We start from the raw sequence: 11719 nt of genomic DNA on the forward strand, positions 1-11719 counted from the left end.
TAAACTTTCTGAGCTTAAGTTATTTTTCTGAGAAGTTAGCAAGAAAAATGTATTTTCCAAAAGAATAATGTAAAGGTTAATAGCATAACATATTTGAAAGGTACAGGAACATTAAAACTATGGTAGTGATTCTACATCTCCCATTTAATATAGAGATATATATTCTTGATCTCTCTCCTGTGAAGTTCAAGGTAATTTTTCTTCATAACATGCATTGTAGTATAAGTATGAATACATATATAATTATTTATTCATATATAATAAATTGCAATAAAATTCTATTTTAAGACAATTAAAAAAGTTTCTTATCAAATAATTATCCTTCAGAAAATGGTAATTTAGGAACATAAAATTAGAAAGCTATATTTATTTTATATAATCAATAAAAAACATTAAAGTCTAAATAATTATTTTCCATATATACTACAGAACTTTCCAAATGTTAGTGACCTGTAGTGATTTTTATATCTATTACTTTAGTATAATGATTAATTAAATATCAGGATATTATGTAACTTTACAATCATCTAAAGAGCTCACAGAGATAAAGACTTAATTTACATGTGTATGTATGTTTCTTATATATGTGCATGTTTCTTTGTATGTGCATTCATATATGTACCTGCACACACATGTATAAACACAACATGGATACGCACATACTTATTATGCACACATATATGTGCGTACTTATAAATGGTTTTCTGTAATAGGAAAAAGTTTAAATATTTTACAGGGTTTGAGCCTTAGAATGTGGATCCACACTAAACTTCCTCAAGATCTTCTGTTAGATCATAGAATTTTTTACAGTTAAAAGTTAAAAAAGGTAAAACTTAAAAAAATGTTATTTCACTCTAAAATTGCTATAGTTTGCTGCTGTTTTCTTTTTCTTTCTGTTTACTTGACATCAAAGTGAAATATCTTTGTTCTCTGTTAAAAGCTATATGTAGAGCCTGATTAGACCAATGTCTAACCTTTCAACTCACACTGTGGAAACCCAGAGTTTCTCTTCTGAAGTATGCATCTCTAAACCAGCATTAGAGGTTTCTAAGAAAACTGAAAGGTATTTTGAGGCTTAAAATTGAAATCTACACTTGGAAAGTGAGATACAAATAGAAAATAATTATTTGTATAATCATGATTTTCCTCATTATGTTTGGCTTTATTTGGTGATATGTATGGAAAATGGTCTTGTTGAAATATATATATGTATAAATATATAATATATTATTTATGTATATGTGCAAACATGTTTACATATTATTTGTGTATGTATATAAATAATTCAAATAATTATTTGCTTGTTTGTGATGACTTATAATGTTTAGTTAAGTAAATAGAATAGGCATAAAAATATGGACAGAAAACAACATGACTACCTTTATTTGTAAATTCACTTATGCATTGCATATGTATGCTTGTGTATATATAAATTCACATAGCTATTACACTAATATCTTTACAGACTCTGAGTAGAGAGAACATCATTTATTGCCATTAGTCATCCCAGGAAGCTGTTTACAATAAAAGAATTAGGCTTGTTGTTCATCTCCTTGGCCACATAACTGAAGATAGTTTTATAATTTTTGTATCCCTTGTATTATTTATTTTTATATTCTATGAATTATTAATATATTGAAACCATAATGAAAGTTTCATGGATACAATGAAAAAAATGTTTCTGGGCTAAGCAAACAGACATGTTATCAGAATAGTGAGTTACAAAGTATATATACATATATATGTATATATATACACACATACTTTTTTCATTTTAAGCATTTTTAACAGCAGGTAAAAAGTCTTAATTTTTTCCCAATTCTACATCATTAAATATTATTATTTTTCTAGTATCTAAGAGTTATATGTTATTTCCATTGACCATAGTATCATTAAAGCTGTGACAATCTCATCAGGTCTTTTTCATGCTATTATTTTCTCTGGTTTATTGGCCAGAAATAAAGACAAAGTAGATAAATTATATTAAATAACTATATTAGTTTTGATTATTGTATTGATACATGTATTTCACCACCTTAAAAACTCTCTGAATGAAAACAATCATAAACTGGATCAGAAATGTAGTAACAGTGGAATAGAAAAATATCAAGTACATATTTACCAGTTTCATTGGTTAAAATTAACATCATACTGATTATTGTGCTAAATAATCATATTTCTATATCTATATCTCCATATAGGTACATACAGAAATATGGCTATAACCATATTTACATCTATGCACGTGTCTCTCATATTTAAATCTATGCACGTAACCATTGCTAAACAAAGCGAGGGTTAAAATCAGTAAGCCAGAATACCCTGAATGAAATGTAAGTACCCATAAGAAAAAAAAAACATATGGAAACTACCATATAGGACAAAAATTAAAAAGTAATGGAGAATTACAGGAGAATGAATAATTTATGTATTTCTCCCAGTCAATATTTATATTCATAAAAGCTCTATTATAAAGGATGCTAATGAAGTGTCAGCTGACCTCCATAATTTGTCTTCACCACAAAAGTTCTTTGTAAGCTAACAAATTTACAACATTTCAGGTCTAATTTTGTGAAAGACATATCATTACACGTGGGCAATTATATAAGTGAATATAATGCATGTATATATATTTTTAAATGCTTATTGATTTTAGAGAGAGGGGAGGTGAGAGAGAGATACCTATGTGAGAGAGAAACATAGATTAGTTGCCTCCCATACACACCCAGAGTAGGGACTGAACCTGCAAACTAAGTATGTACCCTGACTGGGGATCAAACCTGCAACCTGTTGGTGTCCTGGAAGACACTCTAACCAAATCAGCCACATAGGCTCGGACAATATCACACGCATTTTTAATATAAAAGCATTTCTTTAAGGATAAGAGTGCAATCTACAACACAGAGGATAGAGTACTTGCGAAAGAAACTGTCCAGACCAGACAGAGTTTTTATTTGAAAGTGTACATCCAGAGACTGTAGGGTATTTGCCATCCTTAACATATCATCTGGAAGAAACCATGTGACTAGGACTTAGAGATGGTTCTGAATGAAAGTTGCATTCACTGTTTCTAAGCCAGCTTTATAAAATCCTTGAAAACTATGCTTTATGCTTTATTTCCCCATTTTTTAGTTTCTTGTAAGCATCTAACATGAATTTAAAAATTATGTGTTGCTAATGAGAATTCCTCAGTCTGGCTTAAATGACTGGAGGTAGAATAACACTTTTCCTCAATTGCCTGCTTCTATTTGTACTTCCGCGGAATAAAAACTAAACATTTATTATGTTGAAGTACTGATGTTTTGGCATGAAACAAATACAACAGCTACTGACACTGAACTCATATAGAACTTAATGCACATTTGATATTTATCACCCACCCCCACCCCCTTTTTTATTTATTTTTTTTTTTTTTTTTTTTTTTTTCTTTTTTTTTTTTTTTTTTGTTTCTTTTCTTGGGTGATAAGATATTATTTTTTTTTTCGCCCACCCCATCCCCCCTAACCAACCCATTTTATTACACAATTCCTTTTTTTGAAAACGAACAGTTTTAAGAAGCATAGCAGAGTTACACCCTATAGCCAGATAAGCGGATTCAATGCCTGCCTTTGCCAAGTACCAGTTGCACAACTCTAAATGAATTATTTCATTTCTCCGCGTTTGAGCTTCTTACTTATAAAATGGCAATAACAATAGTAACACCCTGTACCTCAAAGTAAAATCTTCACACAAAATACTTGGCACTAGAAAAGAAGGGTAAGATTAGTTCCCTGTCTTCTGAGTCCCACACCCTTGTTTTGAACTCTCCGCAGGATGCCTTTACCTGGGTGTAGTTCTGTCTGGTATGTCTACCTTTTGTTCAGTTTCTTTACCTGGTAGACTTTATAAAGTATACACTCTAGTTTATGTTTCTTCTGTGTGTCTTCTCCCACTCCTGTGCCTAGTGGTAGAAGTAGGAGCTCTTGGATGTAGGAACAGAATTATTCAAGTTCTTCTAATAAACAGGTAAACGTCACAGAATAACTGTGTATATACCTGTTTCTTCCTTCTCTTAGCATCAACTAATACTGAAAAATATTTCATTCATCTTTATAGCTCTCCCCAGTGGAATACTATTTGGCATAAAATCAGTTATAACTAAAGGATCCACTCATCAGTCAATCTATCAATTGATATATTGTTTAATACACTTTCTTATGCCATATTTGTTGTAGTATGTTAAGACAATTAATATCTCATGGAGAATGATTTGTTTTTCAAGGAAACTAAGTATCTGGAACTGTTAAGCCATGTACAAACTTTTAAATTTCATCATATACAAATTTAGTTATGTCTTATACTTTTCTTCTCAGTTTTGAGTTTCTAGTTAGAGTTTTAATTTTTAAAAACAGAAAGTGTGTTATTTAGTACACTTTGCTTCTAGGTCCAGGATAAAACACAAGTTGACTTCTTAATTAAGAAAAAAAATAAAACATACAATGAAAAAAAAACAAAGAAAAAGTTCTTTTATTGTACTTAAGATACTGATAATGCTGATATTGCTGCAGCAGAATACTCCAGATGATTCTGAATTCACCGGTTAGATATTTTTTCATTATGGAGAATATAAGATATGCAAATAAATGTATATAAAATATATATTTATATATACATATAGACAGCTTTATACATGGTTAAATATGATTATGTAAGAATCTCAATTCTAAAGTTATTTCAGTTTAGTTAGAAAGAAGTCTTTTCTTTGCATTTGATGTTTCCCAAATAACCGTTTTCCTCATCACCAGGCTTACAGTCTTTCCTGCCAGCAACCCGAACCCCCGCCGTCCATCTGCCCAGTAGACTCAAAAGTCACTACTCAGGGAGAACCTGAGCACAGGACCACGGAGTTCATTCTAAACAAGCAGAGTCAATGTCGTGCTGCCTGTAAACACCCTGTCTTTGTATTTATGTCATTCTCGCTTCCCTATTGCTTTGACCCCCAACAATAAAATTATATTTATGGGGAAAAAAGTTGTTTTGAAAATAAAGAATTAAGAAAGCTACTAGCAAATTATGGCTGAACCAGGACTCAAACTCATTCTTGCCTCAGTGATGTCTGATCTTTCCTCTGTTCAATGTGTTCCTTTTAGTAGAGAAGAAAATATTTACATCACATTGTAAAACAGTATTTTCTGCAGTACCATCTGAAAGCAATCAGAATAGTGAGGTCAGAAGGCTACATTTTATCTAGATAACTTTAATGTTAATATATTTTATGTGAATAAAGCATCGTTTCTTTTTCTCCAGCTCTAAAGTTATTTTTAAAAGTATCAATTTAAAAGATATTGGAATTATTAAAAACAAAGCTCATCAAAGTAAATCTCTTATTATTGTGCCTGAGTTATAATTAGCAGTTAATTAATGCAAAGTATTTTGGTATTTTTATCATTATTTTCATTTTTGTTGTTATAGTGATTATGATTCTTTACATTTAGATTTAATATTCAATGGTTTAAAACAAACAAAAATTACAAACACTAAGAATGGTTTATTTCTTCTCCTTAAGATATACTGTGAAGTAAACATTAAAAAAGGTTTCCCAAGTTTTGTTCACAGAATACAGGTCATGCTATATCTGACCCACTTGCATTTTAAATATTTTTCTAATTATTTAAAAATGGATAAGGATACAAATTAAGTATTGAACATACAATTTTAAACACTTATTTTATGATAGAAAGATTTCTTTAAATTTGAGGTTAAAATTATTTGCTATGATTCAGATTTCAACACTATTTTAAAAATAAAAGGCATTAAAGTCAATATGAATCCCTCATAATAAGTTTCAATTCAGGAAGCAGGAGCACCAGAGACTTTTTAATTTAAATCCTGACATTAAAGGTAGCGTGTGCTTTTATTTGCGATTTCATATGGTTTCACTGAAAAATAAAAATGAGTACTACTCCATCATTCTGGCAGGCATTTAATGCCAGCCATTTAACTATCTTCCTGAAATGGAATGCTGCCCGACCTTTACTGTTTCCTACCAAAAAGGAATTGTAAAAGCCCAACAAAAATGTAATTTTCTGGCTTTACAATAGGTGAAGAGAAGGAAGAAAACACTAAAGGTAGAACCTGAAATGCAGTGGAAAATCTAGCGCGCGGGACGTGGAGGGTGTTTTTAGATATATCCGAGGGAAGAAGGCTGTGTTTGACTGATACCGTATCTTGTGGTCCCAACTCAAAGTTTCACATTTCTATAGCAAGTAATAGTTTTTAAAGAAAAAGCTGGAATTAAGCACTGAAAAAATTCTCATTTTATCAAAGGTACCGATGTAATAAGGACAACTGGTCAATTACCTGAGGTCATTTCAATGTCACTTCTTATTAATACAATGGTGTGATACTGAGATATATATTTTTTTACTCTTGAGGTCAAATGTAAAGCTTGAATAGATACTTTTTGAAACCTAATTTACAGAAATAAGGATAGAGTGCTGCTGCTTCAAAATGTCACTAAGAATCCTATGTACTTATTAATGATATTTAAAATTGTGACTGGGTAAACAATGATGTAGCATAGAGTTTGAGTTATTAAAAAATACGATTCTTAAAGTATGTTTTCCTCATCGTCATTGTGATTCAGTGTATTCATCATACTCTGCTTTTTCTATTTAAACCAAGGCATATGGTGAACTTATTTTTGTGCTTGAGAAAAATATGTTGTCATTTTATTCATTAGATTTATATTAGGTAAATGTTATTTAACTTTCAATAAGTTATTTTTTCTCTAAAAGTAGATAAGTAACTCTTGTTAAAGAAGAATACAACTAAAAGTATGTGTTTATTTATTTCCAAATAGGCAAATGATAAAACCTGACAGTTTTTAAATTGGGCTGTAAGTGAACTCAATAATTCTTAATATATCTGCCAACTTGTATATGCATATATGGCCTTGGCATTTTAAATGTCTTTCACTATACTTTTCTGTGTTCTTACAAGACGGTGTGCAATACTTTTAGATAACTGGAGTTGGAGAAGAATAACTATGAGGCTTTAATTCATGCACAAAATTTCTTCCAAATATCTTGAAGTGAAATTCCCTAACTTATCTCAGTTTACCATATAATCATAAATAAAATAAATATGCAGAAAATAGCAACCTCTCACAGACGGGATGTTTGAAATAGTCTAGTTCAACCATGATTCGATTGGTCTTAAAAAATAAATTAGGATATAATAAGAAGCTAAACAACAAAACTAATAAGCAAGCAAAATAAAAACAATGACACTGAATTAGAGAACAAGGGGACAGTGACCAGAGGAGAGAAGGGAGGGAATTTCAGGGGAAAAAGGGGAAGGATTTACAGGAACTAGTATAAAGCACACATGGACAACAACTAAGGGGGGTGGAAATGGGAGGGAGGTGGGGAGCACAGGGTGGGTGGGCTGGGATGGGAGTAAAAGACAGAATACTGTAGTTGAAAAATAATTAAATAAAAAAAAATAAATTAGACTTCCTGAAATGGTAGAGTTGCTTTCATTAGCAATTGTTTCTACTGGCAGCAATAGTAATCTCTGGAAAAAATACGGCAAGCAATTTTGAAGTAACTTAAAATCAGATAAAAAGCAGGCAGAAACTGTAGTAGATATAATCTTTCCAAGAAGAAACCACACTGATCCCACATTTATGTGGTTGTTACCAAAGAAACCTGCTTAGTCTACAACCTGGAACAGAAAAGAGAGTTCAAGCAGAGAACCGTGATTTTATTGGTCTGAGAAGTCAAAGGATAGGGTTTGGAGTCACTAGTGTCACTGGAAATTAGACCTGCCAGAAGGAGAAATCCACAAAAATGGATGGCCCAAAATCTGTGTAATTTCTCTCAAAGTTTTTTGTCATTGCACTGGAAATGCAAGTGTCAAGGAGGAAACAGCAGCCAGGAAATTGTAAAAGCTTAGCAGATATTTAAGTAGCTGTCCATTATGAAGAGGAGACACTGGGAAGTTTGAATCTCCCAAATTAAAAGGTCTTGATATTCAAGGCAAGCTTTTTGTGGCAACACTGACAAAGTCAGAACTTAGGAGTAAAGAGGGACTCAAATTCACAAAGGTATACTGTCAGCCCTGTATATTTCTGCTGGATCCTGTACCTGCAAATTTGCCTGCTTGCTAAAACTTATTTTAGCAACACCAAATCAGTACCATTGGGTTTTGGTGGACCTTCAGGGACATGTACAGAGAAATGAAAATTTTCACTTGCATTAGGAGATGCTCCCATTTCAGTCCAACAAGGTGTTAATAGGCCTTCAGCTCTCATACAGAGATGATCAGAATCAAGAAAATATATTATAGTTCTGGCTGGCGTAGCTCAGGGGATTGAGCACAGGCCTGCAAACCAAAAAGATCGTGGTTTGATTCCCAGTCAGGGCACATGCCTGGGTTGCAGGCCAGTTCCCAGCGGGGGACACACGAGAGGCAACCATACATTGATATTTCTCTCCTTCCCTTCACCTCTAAAGGTAAATAAATAAAATCTTAAAAAAAAACTTAAGTTAAAAAAAGAAAATATATTATAAAAATAAATAAAATAAAATAAAATGGGCAATTAGAGGACAAAATGAAGATAGGGATGAAGGGTAGGGAAGGTTTGATGTGCAAAAAGCTCTGGTTCTTGGGCCAGCTGGTTGTGGTTTGAGTCTTAACTCTGCGCCTTTTAGTAGGTGGCCTCAGACAAGTCGCTTAACATATCTGTGCTTACTTTACTCTTTTATAAATAAGGGGGGAAGAATATACATGAAAAATTGATGTTAGAATTTGAGGTGATAATCTATGTGTAATTTTAAATATAAATACCAATAAATGTATATCCCCTCAGCAATGATTTAGCATTTTCTAATTCAATATTGGCAGTGACTTTTATAGTACATAACTGCTGTGAATAATTAGAATTCACTGTATTTTTAAAGACTCAGTTTATTATCACTCTACTTTCTGAAATGTATATTTTTCTAACACCATGTATATATATATAAATATATATATATAAATGTTCATAAGTCTGTCAACTTTAGATTCAAATTTTATTGAAAATAAAATTCTTATATTATTTCACTTATTTTGCCTAAAATAAAACACTGTATAACACAGCGAATATTTAGTGAATATAATTTGTAAGTTATAACAGATGTAAAGAAGAGTGAGGATTACCAAGAAAGCACTAAAAGAGGTAAAACTGTAATGATAAGAGAAAGTAGGCTTCAGTTGGGATGATTCATCAAGTGTACAAACCAGCATTCAAATGTTTGTGTAATTCTTCCCAAAGATGTCAAGTAATGAGGGTGCACTTTTCCATTTCCTGTAAGATAGGGTTATTTTCAGTTAAAAGACTAGTGTCTCCAATCATACCAAAAATAAAGTCAATTATTCTATTTACCTCTCTGTAGGGGATTTACAATATTGCTTTAACAGGTAGCAGGGTTCATTCTGTACCAAAATATATGGACTGCCATAGTTTATCCCAACCAACTTTAATAAAAAGGTTTCTATCTATACAAACATGTATTTCTCTGGAATTTTTCCAGTTGTCCCAAAACTACTGCTAGAGATTTAATGGGGGTTGGAGCCAGTAAAAAACTTAGAAGGACATTCCAGATTTCAGCTGCATCTTTTTTCTTAAGTTCTCTCCACAGATAAGTAAGACTTAACATGGGTCCTATGGCTCTGTGATTCCTCTTGCATCTGAGACTTTGATTTGAGTCATAGTTTTGAATTTTTCTCCTAATATTGTCATCTGTTTTGTTATTATTCAACTCTAAATTGTGTCATAAAGAAGGTTTCTGAGCAAATGATAAATTCATAATACCTTTTTTAGTGACTCTAAATGGTGACATTTTACTGTGTGAAACCTGTAGTGCTATAAATCCATATCCTTCACTTATCAGTTCATATAACTATTATAATTTTCAACTAATTATCCATCTGTTCACTTCCATTTTGCTCTTCTTTTACTTAAGCCTGTGTTCACTCATCACCTAACTCATGTCTCCTTTTAGTCAGATCTGTTCAAAATCCTCATAACGTGGCTTTCTCTATGTTAACGCATGTTTAAGTAGATAAGCAATACAAGCCATCTCCTTGACTTGTGGTGGGTTAGTGAGTGATTCTTTGTTTGGGTCAATGGAGTGATAGTCATTGATCTTTTTGTAATTGCCAAATCTGTTTGTTGCTGATAATATGGTGATGAGAACAACAACAACAAAAAACAACTTATCTGAGCTGTTAATTTCATGAAAACTTTCATTAATCAAGGAGTTATATCAATATATGGTAAAAACATATTCTATGAGAAGTTGGAGTTATTTCCCTGAGGAGGTGAAGATTGATGTGAAATGGGATTTTAACATTTTTCTCAAGGAAAAAGCAACATGGAAAAAGGTCCTGGATTTCAATTTGAGGAGATTAATTTAGGCTGAGAGTTTAGGAATGAATCAGATTATTCAGAGAAATAGCATCTATCTTAAGAATTTACTGTTTCTCTATTTGCTTAGTAGTTTCTTGACATCTGACTTATTCAAACTACTTTTAAGTATTTTCATATTTGAGAAAATAAGGTAGAAATACTTTAAAAAGTAATTTTCCATACTGTAAGTCTATATTTTAGTTTCATTGTAAAAATCTGGCTTTTCCTTGGGTTGGGGCTGGACTTGGCTTAGAGGAACAGGGAACTGCTGGCACCCTTGACCCCTTTACGTGATGGAATATAGCTGTACACTGAACTGAACTTTCTGGTGGCTTCAGGGAGTTTGCTTAGCCTGATTTGTTGAAAGGAGCAAATAATTGAATCTGAATAGCTAATAAGTTCAGAAATATTTTTGAAAGTGAAACAGTACCCCTTGAAAACATACAAAATCTATTGGATGTTTTAGTCATAAAAATGATGAATACTTTAACTTATAATATTTAACTGCAAAAGACTTATGGTATTAATAAACTATGAATTTTATTTTATTTTAAAAGTTAAGTTGTTATTTATGCCTAAATAAATTTTTCACTGCTTAGCTTGACTTCCAGCATTGGGAATGTTGCCAATAGAAATGATAATGTCAATGTAAGTAAAATAGGTAAGAGAAGGTTATATGCTAAATTAGCGTTGGGGTGGGAGTTGTATCATGCAACTTGGAGGAGGTAGAAGAATTGGATGAAATGAAATACTTTAAAGAAAGACAAAGGCTATCAAAACCAGGTACAGGTCTAACTATAGATGATGGGAACCCACTGTACAGGAGACATATTCACCAATGATATTAATATACCTGATAGGGTGTTAATTTCCAAAATACATGAGGAACTTATGCAACTGAACACCGGGAAAACAGACAATCCAGTTGAAAGATGGACAAATCACCTGAATACACACTACTCCAGAGAGGGCATGCAGATGGCCAATAGACATATAAAAATGCTCAACATCACTAATCATCACAGAGATAAAAATTATAACCACAATAAGCTATCTCTTACCTCACATCTGCCAGAATGGCTACTATCAGTAAATCAACAAACAACAAGCACCATCCAGGATGCAGAGAAAAGGGAACCCTCGTGCACTGTTGGTGGGATGAGGAAAATAATATGGAGTTTCCTCAAAAAAAAAATTGAACTTCTTTTACCCAGTGGTCCCACTTCTGGGAATTTATCCTAAGACTCACAAACCCTAATTCAAAAGAATATATGCACCCCT

The sequence above is a fragment of the Artibeus jamaicensis genome, unplaced genomic scaffold (genome assembly GCF_021234435.1).
Source record: "Artibeus jamaicensis isolate MK-2021 breed Jamaican fruit bat unplaced genomic scaffold, CSHL_Jam_final contig_415, whole genome shotgun sequence".
In the NCBI taxonomy this organism is placed as follows: domain Eukaryota; kingdom Metazoa; phylum Chordata; class Mammalia; order Chiroptera; family Phyllostomidae; genus Artibeus; species Artibeus jamaicensis.